The sequence below is a fragment of the Symphalangus syndactylus genome, chromosome 14 (assembly GCF_028878055.3).
Source record: "Symphalangus syndactylus isolate Jambi chromosome 14, NHGRI_mSymSyn1-v2.1_pri, whole genome shotgun sequence".
NCBI classification, from domain to species: Eukaryota; Metazoa; Chordata; class Mammalia; order Primates; family Hylobatidae; genus Symphalangus; species Symphalangus syndactylus.
Window position 1 is genome coordinate 72,615,809 of NC_072436.2, and position 14,827 is coordinate 72,630,635.

At 36.4% G+C, this 14,827-nt stretch overlaps 1 long non-coding RNA gene across 1 annotated transcript in view; it reads left to right on the forward strand.

Moving 5' to 3' along the window:
* Window positions 1-1,547: 1,547 nt before the first annotated feature.
* LOC129462122 (uncharacterized) overlaps window positions 1,548-14,827 on the forward strand; it is a 30,295-nt gene continuing 17,015 nt past the window's right edge. Inside the window, exons 1-2 of the long non-coding RNA XR_008650768.1 lie at window positions 1,548-1,621; window positions 3,131-3,236. This is a non-coding gene — a long non-coding RNA (uncharacterized lncRNA). The remainder of the gene's footprint in view (window positions 1,622-3,130; window positions 3,237-14,827) is intronic.

The following is a 14,827-nucleotide window of genomic DNA, read 5'->3' on the forward strand; positions in this document are numbered from 1 at the left end:
CCTGTCAGGCTCCATCATCATTCAGGGCATTGCGTCTCAGCTTCCTAGGAAGAGCTGATAGTTTCTCGCCTGGCCCTTGTTGTTTGGTTTGGAAGGGCTTTTGGTTTGTCTGTTACTTTGTCTGTGCCCTGTAAGTGAGTGACTGGCCACCCAAAATGAGTGATACTAAAGGGACAGGAACCAGAGAATGCAGATTCAAGACCAACCTCTTCATATTAAGGAAGACTGGACTTTGGAGAAAGAGGAGATCCAAAAAAATCAAACAAGAGATGGGATGTGTGTGGCCATAATATTGTAGAGATATCAGTTATCACTCAAGCCATGTGGAGAGTTGAGAGTCTTCTTGTGGTAAACACAAAAAAGTTAAGCTGTTCTTCACAAAAACTTGGGTGCTTGTAGAGAAGAACACATTATCTAGGGTATCATTTGTCTCGATTTTGCTACTCCCAGAGGGGCCAAATTTTGTGCTCGAATAAAGTCATTGCTGTGTGTTTGGAAGGTGTCTTTACTTCTCAGAATAAATAGAATGTCCTGAAATTGCCTGGCTTCAGCATTTCAAAGTGAACTGGAACCTCAGGGTCCTTCATAACTGACCTTGGTCTTCTGGTCTTCATGAAATATTAACGTTTCAGTGAATATTTCTCAGTTTCATCCACCCCAGATAGTTCTTACTGAGCCATGTGCTGACACTTTTATTGTCGTTGGCTCTTAAATGGAACTGGAAGTACAGCCTAGTCTATCAATTATTGATAAATTAACCAATAACATTTCCTTTGTTTCCTTGCCCTCAAAATCTCAGAATCAGAACCTTTGAAATGGCCCCATGTTGTTTCTAAAGTCTCTGGGATGATCCACATTCTTTGTTGTTTTCATTTGCCAGCGTGCACAGGAGCAAACCCCCACTTCTCCTACTTTGGAAAACGTTCCGACATAAATTTCTGGTTCTTCTGAACACTCTCATTCCAAGCACAGAATAATTATTAGCTTGGAGAGGCTCTGTTCTTTTTTTTTTTTTTTTTTCATTTTAGTTTAAGATGTTGGGATCCCTGTCTACCTAAATGAAGTCAGGAAAGACACCGAGATGTTAAGATGTTTCTGTTTTCTTCTTTCCTGGGTGAGTTCTCCTAAAAGATGTCAGTGTTCAATTGTTGGCTAGCAACCTGTGGCATTTAATTATTCTTGACGTTTAATCCATCATGGTGTGAAAAAAAGAGTAAATGTAGCCTGTCTACTCCTCCTCCTCTTCCAAGAGAAACAATAGAATAATTAAGATGGTAACTAAAGTTCTAAGAATAATGAGAAACCACATAAAGACTAGCATGATATTACTCTTAGAACATTAACAGGAAACAAGTTCTGAGGCTATCTCCCTACTTCATTTTTTTTCTCTTCCTGTCCAGATAATCATGAGTCATCATCCTGTATAAATGAATAATAGTTTAATTTAAATAAGCCAATATTGTTTGGAGGTCGTTTATCACTTCACAGCTCTCATTCACAGTCAAGTCATGTGGAACTACACAACTTTCTTTTTGTGCACTGGAGCTGGAAATCTCGTTGAGTTTGGGAGGCCTTACTTCTGCATATTTGAATCTGGTGACCAAATTAAACATTGTTCTAAGTAAGCGGGTGGGTGGGGATGGTGATGGGCTGGGGCTGAGGTGGGGAGACGGAGAGCTGCCTTGAGAAGTTTTGGGCTTTCGCACTTGTGATTTCAGGGCATGGAAGCTGGATTTGGGTTTGAATAGTAGTATGCTGATAGTGGTGTGTGCGATAGAGAACTGATCCTAAAACTTAATATTTCAATAAGAACAACCATAAAGGACAGAAAATGGGACCCTTTTTAAAGGCTAACTATAGAAATTGGATTCATACTGTTAGGACTAATGATTGAAAGCAAAGGAAAACTCAAGCAACGTTCCTCAGCCAGCACATTCAAATGATAAATTGCATTTAAGCACCGAAAGAAACAACAGCTGCAGTTAATGAAAAGCCAAATTTATCTAAATTTCTCCAGTTGATCAGTCAAAATAATCAGTATGGCTCTCACTCCATAATCACTTTTTGGTGGGGAAGGGGGAGGAGGGGGGAGGTCGGAGACAGGGAGGACAAAGAGAGAAGACAGGTTTTTATTTTTAAAGGTGTAGTTTCCAAAAAGGAACTGTAAAGCTACTGAGTTGTAGAAAATACATTTTCTTGTTATCAATATCAATAGTCTAGATTTGTTGTTTTATTTTTAACTCTCCTAAGGATAATGCAGTTGGCTCTTGTATGGAATGAAGCCTATAGACATGGGCTGGAGGTGGGAAATACGGGGGCGGGTTGTGATAATGATACAAATCTGAAATGCTTTCCAAAACATCTTATGTCCATTGAGCTGTTTCATTATTACAACACCTGTGAAATAGACAACAGGTATTGTTTGTGGCTATTTTACACAGACAGGCACCAAAGGTTTGGGGGGCCAAGTGACCTACCCAAAGTCAGCTAATAAGCTCCTCTACAAGCTGGGGACAGAAGAAGATGTCCACGCTCCTCACCAAATGCTTTACTAAAAAACAGAAATAAGTTCTCCACACCTCATATCCTTACATGTTGAAAGCAGGAAAATCCTGTTGCAGAAACCACTTGGAGGAGCTGCCATCAAAGGCTGCTTGGGGCCAGCTTCCCTCCAGCACAGAGCTCTGCGCAGAGCCTGCATGTGGTGTGGAATTCCATTAGAACTTACTCACCATATGTTTGTTTGCTGGTGTTCAATGGAACCTGAGGGAGGGCATAATGGATCTCCATTACTAAACCATGTGGAAGGCTTCCAGAGATTTAATAGTCTACCTCGAGGTGATGAATAGAAGGGCTCTTGTATGCCTTGCATAATCAGGGAGGCTTGGTGCTCTGAATGCGCCACACTCTCCTCCAACACGCTTCTGGAAAAGTCTGTACAGCTGGCACTCCTGGAGTCATTTCAAAAGTGGAGATGGGCAGGGAGGGTGCCTTCCTCTCATCTTCCTTGAGAAAAGATTTGTGGGATGAGATTGCACTGATAGCTGGAGATTTTGAGTAGAAGGAAATAGGCTAGAGGAGTGGAGAGGAGAGGGAAGGCATTCGGTGACCTGGATTTCCCTCCTTGCAGCTGTAGTGGTCTGATCATTCTACCAAGGCCATGACTGTGAACAGCACTGTGGGTGATGGCTGGTGGCTCACGGGAGCCGGCTTGTGCACGGCACCTGAAGCCAAAGGTGAGGGACTGCTGGTATTGCTGAATCATGAGGCTGCCAAATGGCCATGAAATTTTATTCCTTCCAGTTAATTTTCTCACTGATGTGCTTTTAATTCATATGGTGTAGAAGAAGGCTGGACGGTATTTGTTGCGGGGGGGTGACAGAAATAGACCCATGGTAGAACTTGGCTGGTCTGTCTGCCAGGGAACTGAACACTTGAAAAGGTAGGAGCTCAAGGAGACTGATCCCGTGAACTCAGAAAGGGCAGAAACCAAGCTGCTTCTCCAGTGGATTCAAAGTCTAGATAGCTGTGAGAGTGGGGGACATGGAAAGTGCAGGTTATTAGTGCTTTTTCTCGTCCCTGTGGCTCTCTACCATCCCCTCTGGTCTTCTGCCATCTTGTAGGTAACGTTTCTCATTGTTGCCTCATTTCCTTCCTTCCTTCCTTCCTTCCTTCCTTCCTTCCTTCCTTCCTTCCTTCCTTCCTTCCTTTTTTTTTTTTTTTGATGGAGTTTCGCTCTTGTTACCCAGGCTGGAGTGCAATCGCACAATCTCAGCTCACTGCAACCTCTGCTTCCCAGGTTCAAGTGATTTTCCTGCCTCAGCTCCCGAGTAGCTGGGCTTACAGGCATGTGCCACCACGCGCAGCTAATTTTGTATTTTTAGTAGAGACGGGGTTTCTCCATGTTGGTCAGGCTGGTCTCGAACTCCCGACCTCAGGTGATCTGCCTGCGTTGGCCTCCCAAAGCGCTGGGATTACAGGGGTGAGCCACTGCGCCCAGCCTTCCTTTCATTTTTTGACAGCCTAACCCACACATTAAATCCTATCATGAAAACCAAAGCCCATCCCTCCAGTATGGATTCTGCATTGCACCAAAATATAAGGGCATTTTTGGTACCTGGAGCCATGTTTGAAGTGGATGGAATGCTGAAAGTTAGACAGACAGCCATCTTTTCATGGACTTGCCTGCAGGTTTGTGCATGAAGGAATCTTGTATAATTCTTCCAGTTTAAGCAAACTATGAGGCATTCGTTTTTTCATTTGTTCAGCATCTGCCATGTAGCAAGTACTGTGCCAGACATGCAGAGTACAACAACAAACAAGGCTTGGTGCTTGCCCTCTAGAGGCTTTCTGGGAATGCATTAAAATAAACCAGAAGTTGGTGAAGTGTTAGATGTATGGCAGAATTTCATTTTCCCATCTCTTTGTTTACACAGGGAACTCCAGGAATTGGGAGAGGATAATGGGGCTAATTGTAATGTCAAGGTAGAGAGAGAGTTTGTAATGTGACTTAAGGTTGGGAAGGGGCAAATTTTCTTTTAGGATTATAAAGTAAAATCATGTCAGACACTAGCCAAGGGTGCAGCTGGGCATGAATCTCTTGTCTAGACCTAATGGGGCAGTTATTGGCAGGAGATTGATCTCCCATGCCAGTGGGAGATGCATCTGAAATTGTTTTTAGGCACTTGAGGAGAACAAAAGAAATAAAAAGGAAGCTGAGCCAGAGTGTGGGCCACCTCCACTCCCTCAAATCCTGGGGTCCAAAGCTCCCCTTGTCTTTCCTCTAGAAGCAAAAGAGGGAGAGAAGAGCTTAGACTATGACATGTGGCAGGCTTTGAACCTTGCAAGATCAGGGATGCACCAAAGCTAAAGGAAGAGAATTAATCTCAGGAATGGAAAAGTCTGGGACTTCTGGAGCAAAGCAACTAGAAGAAAGAATGTCAGAAAAGCCGGGCGCGGTGGCTCACGCTTGTAATCCCAGCACTTTGGGAGGCTGAGGCGGGCGGATCACGAGGTCAGGAGATCGAGACCACGGTGAAACCCCGTCTCTACTAAAAATACAAAAAAATTAGCCGGGCGTGGTGGCGGGCGCCTGTAGTCCCAGCTACTCGGAGAGGCTGAGGCAGGAGAATGGGGTGAACCCGGGAGGCAGAGCTTGCAGTGAGCCGAGATCGCGCCACTGCACTCCAGCCTGGGCGACAGAGCGAGACTCCGTCTCAAAAAAAAAAAAAAAAAAAAAAGAATGTCAGAAAATTTGGGTAGTTCAGCTAGCCTTTACTTATACTTGTAGTGATGGTGGTATTCTTAGGGTGTACATGAAGATCAAAACAAGAAAGAGTTTCTAATCCAAACTAGGGTAGGAGGGTTTAGGGGAGAGTGGAAGAAGTGTACCATCATCAGTGAATCCTGAATCTTCATAGACATTAGCACAGGACAGTCAAACAGAGGCCAGCAGATATTAGCTCTGTTATTTATTCTTCACAAATTCCTGTGCTTTCTCTCTATACACCTTGTCTTTTCTCCTTTGCAACATTATCTTCTTGAGGATTCTTTGTTCTTTTCTACCAGACTAGTGGTTGTGGATATACTTGGGACTCTTTTCCTTTTCCCAGTGCTAGACTCTCTAGTTAGGAGGATCAGTAGGTCTCTGGGGAGAGAGTAGGAAATTCAAAGGTCATAGAAAGATGAAGCATGGGACAGAGAGCTGCAGGGAGAATCATTACTCTTTCTTCTCAACCATAAAGTTTTCTGCGGTGTGACACGAAGTTGGCCTTCCAGGCCTATTTCTCAGTCCTGCTGTAGTCACACTGGCTTCTGGGCCTTCCCTTGCCATTCCTTGGTTTCTTTGCCTTGCTGTTGTTTATGAAGTCTCTGGTTTCCTTTACCAGTCCTAAAGGGGATGCTATCCATTTCCTCTCAATCCTACCTGATGCAGCTTTGGGAAACCCACAAAAGACTCTTCTTACAAACTCCTTGAGCATTTATTGGCAGAATCTTGTTCCTTAGAGGTAGCTGATTTTTTTTTTTCTTCTAGATGCTTCTGGGATTTTTTTCTGTGATTTGCTGTTCCAAAAATTCATGAGAATGTGTCTGGATATGGATGTGATCCTTTTCAAAGTTAAAAACCCAAATTCTTCTCTCTAGGCCTTTTCCATTTTTTATCTGCAAAGTGGGAATAACTATTTACCTTCAGATTGTTGGGAGAGTTTAATAAGATGAAAGACATCAAAGCACAGTATCACCTGCAAGTTTACACCCTCCCCACCTCAGCAAATCCATACCTGGCCAATGAGCAAGAGTAGAAGATTTCTAAAGGTTCCCTAGTAGCCTTACATAGGGAAAGGTGGTGCTTTCAGCTACAGAATATCTTCTCAGCATTTTTAAGCTTCTTTAATTGGTAACAGATCCAATGATCCAATCCAGCAGCTGCAGCAGATAGAAGAAGGGTTGGAAGATTCTAGAAGCTACCTACTCCTGCTGCATTAGACATTTACATTATAACCATTGGCCTCATTTTCCTGTTTATCTCTTTAAACTTTTTTTTTAATCAGCTTTTTCCCCCAGGTGTGATTTACATATAATTATATTCACCCTGTTACGTGTTCAGTTCAATAAGTTTTGGCAAATATTTATCATCACTGCCTCATTATACTCATGATAAAGAATATTCCCATCACCCCAGAATCTACTGCATGCTTCTTTCCCTTTAATCACCTCTGCCTCCTTCCAGTCCCTGACAATCACTGTTGGGCTTTCTATCATTTTAGTTTTGCCTTTCCCCGTATTTCTTATAAATTGGATCATGCAGTTAGGCAGTTTTATGTCTTGGGTTTCTTCTGCTCAGCAAACTGCTTTTCAGATTCACCCATGTTGTTTTATGTAGCATGAATTATTTCCTTTATATTGCTGAGTAGTATCTCAACTTGCAGATATACCATAATATGCTTGTTTATTCACAGTTGGTAGACATTTGGGTTATTTGCAGTTGTTGACTGTTACTAAGGAAGTGACTATGAACATTTGCACACAAAACATTGTGTAGAAGCATGTTTCCATTTTTTTGGTAAATACTATGAGTAGAATTGCTGTGTGATATGATAAGCATATGCCAAAATGGCTTCCAAAATGGCTGTATAATTTTATATTCCCACCAGCAATGTATGAGTTTCAGTTGCTCCATATTCTCGTCAATCCTAGGTATTGTCAGTCTTTTTAATTCTAGCTGTTTCAGAGAGAGTATAGTGATATTTCATTGTGGTTTTAATTTGCATTTCTCTAATACTAATGACGTTGAACATATTTTTACATGCTTGCTTGCCATTCATATTTTCTTTGTTCAAATCTTTTACTCATCTAAAAAATCAAGTTTTATTATTGTTGAATTGTGTTTTTTAACGTGTTCTGGATTCAAGTCTTTCATAAGACACAAATTTTGCAAATATTTTCTCCCACCAATTTTGTGGCTTGTATTCTTATTAATGGTCAATTTTAAAGATCAAAAGTTTTTAATTTGACAAAGTCTAATTTATCATGTATTTCTTTGTATTTTCTGTGTCCTATTTTTGAAATATTTTCCTAACCCAAGGTCACAAATAATTTTTCTTAAGGGTTTTTTTGGAAGTTTTATAGTTTTAACTCTTATATTTAGACCTGTGATGCTTCTTGAGTTAATTTTTATGTATTGTGAAAGGTTAGTGTCTAGGCTTGTTATTTTTCCAAATGGATATCCAATTGTTCCAGCACTATTTGTTGGAAAAAACTGTCTTTCCCCATTGAATAACCTTGGCATCTTTGAGTAGATCTATTTCCGGACTCCTTTTTATTCCATTGATCTTTATGTTTATCCTCAGATAAATACTATACTGACTTAATTATTATAGCTTTATAGTAAGTCTTGAATCACGTAGTGAACACTTTCTAACTTTGTTTTTCTTTTTCAAATTTATTTTAGCAATTTTGGGTCATTTCATTTTCCTATAAAATTTAGAATCAGCTTACCAGTTTCTACAAAAAGACTGCTGTGATTTTGATTGGGATTGTATTAAACCCTTAGATCAATATGGGAAAGTTGGTACATTACTAATTTTGAGTCTTTCATTCATGAGCATAGCATGTCTGTTTATTCAGATCTTCTTTAATTTCTTTTAGCAATATTTTATTTTGTAGTTTTTAGTATGTCAGTATTACACATATTTAGACAAATCTCTAACTCTTCATATTTTTTGATATGATTGTAAATGGTGTATTTCTATTTTAAAAGTAAACGTCCAATTATTTGTTGCTAGTATATACAAATGCAATTGATTTTTGTATATTCATCTTGTATCCTGTGATCTTGCTAACTTCACTTTTTAGTTCTGGTAGCTATTCGTATATTCCTTGGGATTTTTCATATGGACAATTGGGCCATCTGCAAATAGAGATAGTTTTACTTCATTATTTTAACTCTCTATGATTTTAATTTTTTTTTCTTCCCTTATTGCACTGGTAGAACATCAGTACAATGTTAAATAGAAGTGGTGTGAGCGGAGATCCTGACCTTGTTACTGATTTTAGGGAGAAAGCATTCAGTCTTATCTCCACATATGTTAAAACTCCACAATACCATTTTCTTACTGTTTTAGATAGTCAACTATCTTTTAAAGACATTAAAAAATCAGATGAAAGTCTTTTATACTTGCCATTTCCATTGCTCTTCATCCCTTTGTGAAGATCTGAATTTCCATCCGATATTTTCCTTCTGCCCAAGGAATTTTAACATTTTTGTAATGTTTACTGGCAAATAATTATTTAAGCATTTGTTTTTCCAAAACATCTTTATCTTGTCTTCAGTTTTGAAAGATAAGTATGCTGAGTATAAAACTCTACATTGACAGTGTTTTCTTTTAGTATTTTAAACATGTTTCTCCATTGTCTTCTGTCATGCATATTTTTGGAGAAGTCTGCTGACATTCTTATTTTTGTTTATTTGTATTAAATGTGTCATTTTTTATTTGACTGCTTTTAAGATTTTCTTTTTTTGGCATTTTTGGCACTTTTATGATAATTTACCTTGGTCTGATTTTCTGTGTCTATTTTGCCTGAAGTTTGTTGAGCTTCTTGGATTTGTGGATTCACAGGTTTCATCAAATTTAAAGTTTTTTGGCCATCATTTCTTCAAATGTTTTTTTTTCTGTCTCAATCCCTAGTCCTTTTTTCCTTTCAAAACTTCAATTAAATGTATGTTAGACTGGCTGATATTTCCCCAAATTCACTGAAGTTTTGTTTTGCTCTGTTCATTTTTTAAATTCTTTTTTTTCTCTCTGTGGTTTACAGAGAATATTTTTTATTGCTATGCTTTTAAATTCACTTTTTGTTTTTACAGTGTTTAATATGCTGTTAATCTTATCCAGTGTATTTATTAATGCATATCCCTAGAAGTTTATATGGTTCTTTTTTATATCTTCCACTTTTTTTCTCATCACATTTATGTCTTGAAAAATATCCTTGAATATATGGAATGTATTTTTAATAGTGTTTTTAAGTCTTCTCTAATAATTTAATTATTTCTGTTGTTTCTGGGTCAGTTTCGACTGGTTGAATTTTCCTCTAGTTATAGGTCATATTCTTCTGCTTTTTTTGTTTTTACATGCTTATAACTTTTAATCGAATTCCAGTCATTATGAATTTTATGTTCATTCATGCTGGGTTTTGTTGTATTCTTTAAAGCATGTTGAATTTGTTCTGCATATAGTCATGTTACTTTCCTGTCAGTCTTATCATTTCCAGGCTTGCTTTTAAGTTTTGTTAGGGCATGTGCAGAGCAGCCTTTATTCTACTGATCATTTATCTTCACTATGAAACCACCCCCATTTGGAGTACTCTCTATTCAGTTTCCTGTGTATCATGAGATCCCTCTTCTGTGGTGGTTTGGAATTTGAATATAAACTCTTCCTAGCCATATGTGAACTATGAAAATTATTTGATCTATTGCTTTCCAAAGTTTCACCCCATATTATGTACAGATTATTTCTCAAAGACTTGAGGGCATCCCTCTGCCGTTCTCTGGAACCCTCTGTGCAGCCCTGCTTACTGTTGTCTGCAAATTCTAGACACCTTGGCCTCCCTATCTTTGCTTCCTAAACTTAGTGAGAAAAAGTCAACTGGGTTCCCTTCCTGTTTGAGTTCTCCCTCCTGTACTGAGGCCTGGAAACTGTCTAGGCAGTGATCTGGGTTAATTTTACTGCTCATCTCGTTTGTTTCCTTTCTCTCACAGATCATAGTCCCATGCTATCTGCTACACATGTCTGAATACTATTTCATATATTTTGTCTAATTTTCAGTTGTTTACAGAGACATTTCCCATAGCAGTTAATTCTTCATTGGTAGAAGTGAAAGTCCTAGACTTTTAACAAAGGAAGCAATTGATGCACAAATACATTCCTTATTAAAAAAAAAAAAAGGCAAATAATACTGGTTAAATGCAATCCCCTCTAGATTTCTTCACCTTTCCCCATCCAGTGTCACCTCTACCCTACATCAGTCCTTCTGTAAAAGTAACTACTATTACCAGTTTGGTGGGTTTTTTTTTTCTTTTTTTTCTGAACTCATTCAATACATTTACAAATTTATATGTGTTTAAATAGGAATATACTATGGTTTTATATTTTTTGAGATTTGAACATTTTTGTATAAATGAAATTTGTACAATTTGTCATTTTCACTTAGTGTACATCTGTGATATATTGCCTTATGAGTTTAAATAAATATATCTTATTCTTAAACTGCTGCATAGTATATTAACATGAATATGGATATATAGATATACTATATAGTGTACTATATAGTATCTAGCTTATCCATATGAATATATTTTAATTCATTTAACAACTTCCTGTCTTTAGATTTCCTACCTTTCTGACCAATAAGTAGTTATGGACTACTGAATATTTGATTAAAAAAACAACTTGTAACCAATGTTAATCATTCAGAATGGTAACTAATATGTCAATTGAAATAACATAGTGTTAAAGCAAATAATCCCTGCCCCCAGGTTATAAAATGGAACATTACTAGTTTTTAGAAATTTTCTTTGTGTTTCTTTCTGACATAATTCCCTCTGCCCTTCAAACATAACTACAAACTACTCTTCTGTGGTAATCATTTCTCTTGTTTATACTGTTACCACTAATGCTTGTCAGTAAATTGCATTGCATTTCCTTCTCTTTTTGAACTTAATACAAATGGAATGACACTGCAAATATTCTTTTGTCACTTGCTTCTTTTCCTCATTTTTGTTTGTGAAATTCATTGACACATATTATTGATGTGTACTTAATTTTATTGTGGTATGTTATTCTACTTTAAATATGTTACACTTTATTTTTCCATTCTACTGTTGATGTACATTTGGAATGTGTCCAATTTTAGGCAATGTTCCTATGAACAACTGGTACAAACCTTCCGAGGCATGAGTTTCTCCGGTGTATATATCTGGAATTGCTTGGTCATAATGCATGTATGGGTTCAACATTTTTAGGCATGGCCAAATTTTTTCCAAAGGAGTTTTGCAAATATATACCTCCACCAACAGTGTTTGAACTTGACATTGCATCCACATCCTCACCAGCACTTGGTATTGTAAAATATAATTTTTTCAAATCTCGTGCCAGTATAGTAATTGCTAATTGTTCTTTTAATTTGCATTTCTTTGATGATTAGTAAGATCAAGAACCTTTTCATGTTTATTGACTATTTAAATTTCCTTTTTATAATTAATTAATTAATTAATTTTTATTTTTTGAGATGGAGTCTTGTTCTGTCGCCCAGGCTGGAATGCTGGAGTGCAGTGGCACTATCTTGGCTCACTGCAACCTCCACTTCCCAGGTTCAAGCGATTATCCTGTCTCAGCCTCTTAAGTAGCTGGGACTACAGGTGCACATCGCCATGCCTGGCTGACTTTTGTGTTTTTGGTAGAAACGGGATTTCACTTTGGTGGCCAGGCTTGTCTTGAACTCCTGACCTTGTGATCCGCCTGCTTCGGACTTCCAAAATTCTGGGATAACAGGTGTGAGCCACTGTGCTGGGCCTCAAATTTCCTTTTTTAAATTCAAGTCTTTTGTTCATTTCTTTTTCTTGCTTTTCTTTCTTCTTTCCTCCTCTTTTTTTCCTTCTTTATCTTCTTTTCTTGTCGGTTTTCTTTTTTTTTTTTTTTTTTTTTTTTTTTTTAGCAATTTGCAGGAATTATACTATAATCTGCATTGCCATTCTTCTTTAATGACACGAGTTGCAAATATTGTTATCTTCCCACTATCTTTATGGTGTCTTTTGATGAACAAAACTTCTTAATTTTAATATAGTCTAAGTTTTCCTTTTATTTGTTACAAAGTTTACTTTTTGTGTCTTATTTAAAAACTCTTACATACCAAGAAGATATTACCTGAAATATTATATCTTTACTTTTCATACATAGGTGTTTAGGATTAAATAACTGGATTGATTACCTGTATGTATATGTAGGTAAAGGTAAATTTTAATTTTTCTCTAAAGAATACCTGATTATAACAGCACAATTTTCTTTTGAAATTTTGTTCTTTTTCCACTGAACTACAATGCTAACTCAATTATGTATCAGTTGTCCTGGTAGGTATTGTTGAGTTTCTGGGTTCTCTGTTTTGTTTGATTTTCTCTGTTTCTACCTTTTAGCCTATACCAGGCTGTTTTAATAATAGTAGCTTTATAATAATTTTTAATAATTAGTAGAACAAGGTCCCCTCCCCCCAGTTTTCTTCATGCTTATCTTGGTCAAGAATAGCCAACACTTCAGTAGTTTCACATGAATTTTAAAATCAGCTTTCAAGTTTCAAAACAAACATATATGGACATGCACATTGTTTTTCTCACTTCTCTCTCTCTCTTTCTTCACCCTCCCTGCCCCGTTCACACACAACAAACTGTTGAGATTTTGGTATTTATTCTATCGAATATATAGATCAATTTAGGGAGAATGGACATCTTTATTACTGGAGTCTTTTGATCGCATATAGTCTACTTTCTATTTATTTACATTAAAAATCTTTAAAAGCAGTATTATTATTTTTTCCATAGAGGTTTCTTAATTATATTATTAAATTTATTCCTAGATAACCCATATTTTATAAATGATTTTTAAAAATTTCACCTTCTAGGTAATTGTTGCTGGTATATAAAAATGTAATAGCTTTTATATGTAATTTTATGTCTAATATTCTTGGTAAACTAATTCCTATTGTGTATCTGAACAAGTTTTATTTTTTCCAAATCTTTATCCTTTTTATTTCTTTACAGTATTGTCTAGGATCTCCAGTACATTGTTGAATAAAATTAGTGATAGTGGATATTTTTGTCTTATTTGTAATCGCAAAGGGAATACTTTTAATATTTTACTCTTAAAAATGGGACTTAATGTATACATTTTATATATATATATGATTATGTATTTTTAAAAAAATTTTATTTATTTATTTTCCCCGTAAGTTATTGGGGTGTAGGTGGTATTAGTTACATGAATAAATTCTTTGTGGTGATTTGTGAGATTTTGGTGCACCCATCACCTCAGCAGTATACATTGCACCACATTTGTAGTCTTTTATCCCTCTTCCCCCTTCACGCATCCCCCCAAGTCCCCAAAGCCCATTGTATCATTCTTATGCCTTCACATCCTCATAGCTTAGCTCCCACATATCAATGAGAACATACAATGTTTGGTTTTTCATTCCTGAGTTACTTCACTTAGAATAATAGTCTGCAGTTTCATCTGGGTCACTGCAAATGCTGTTAATACAATCCTTTTTATGGCTGCATAATATTCCATTATACATACATATATATAATATATGTATGTATAATATATATGTGTATATATATGTGTATATATACATATATGTATGTATAATATATATGTGTATATATACATATATGTATGTATAATATATATGTGTATATATACGTGTATATATACATATATGTATGTATAATATATATGTGTATATACACGTGTATATATACATATATGTATGTATAATATATATGTGTATATATACGTGTATATATACATATATGTATGTATAATATATATGTGTATATATACGTGTATATATACATATATGTATGTATAATATATATGTGTATATATACGTGTATATATACATATATATGTATAATATATGTATATATGTGTATATATACACATATGTATAATATATGTATATATGTGTATATATACACATATGTATATATGTATATATGTATGTATAGTATATATGTTATATATGTATAATATATGTATGTTATATAAATATATATTTTTTATAATATATATATAAAAGATATATATATATATATATATAGATCTCACAGTTTCTTTATCCACTTGTTGATTAATGAGCATTTGGGTTGGTTCCACGATTTTGCTATTGTGAATTGTGCCACTATAAACATGCATGTCCAAGTATCTTTTTCGAGTAATGACTTCTTTTCCTCTGGGTAGATACCTGGTAGTGGGATTGCTGGATCAAATGGTAGTTCTACTTTTAGTTCTTTAAGGAATCTCCACACTGTTTTCCATAGTGGTTGTACTAGTTTACATTCCCACCAGCAGTGTAGAAGTGTTCCCTGTTCACCACATTCATGCCAACATCTACTGTTTTTTTTTATTTTTTAATTATGGCCATTCTTGCAGGAGTAAGGTCGTTTTGATTTGCATTTCCCAGATCATTAGTGATGTTGGGCATTTTTTCATGTTTGTTGGCCATTTGTACATCCTCTTTTGAGAATTGTCGTTTCATGTCCTTTGCCCACTTTTTGTTG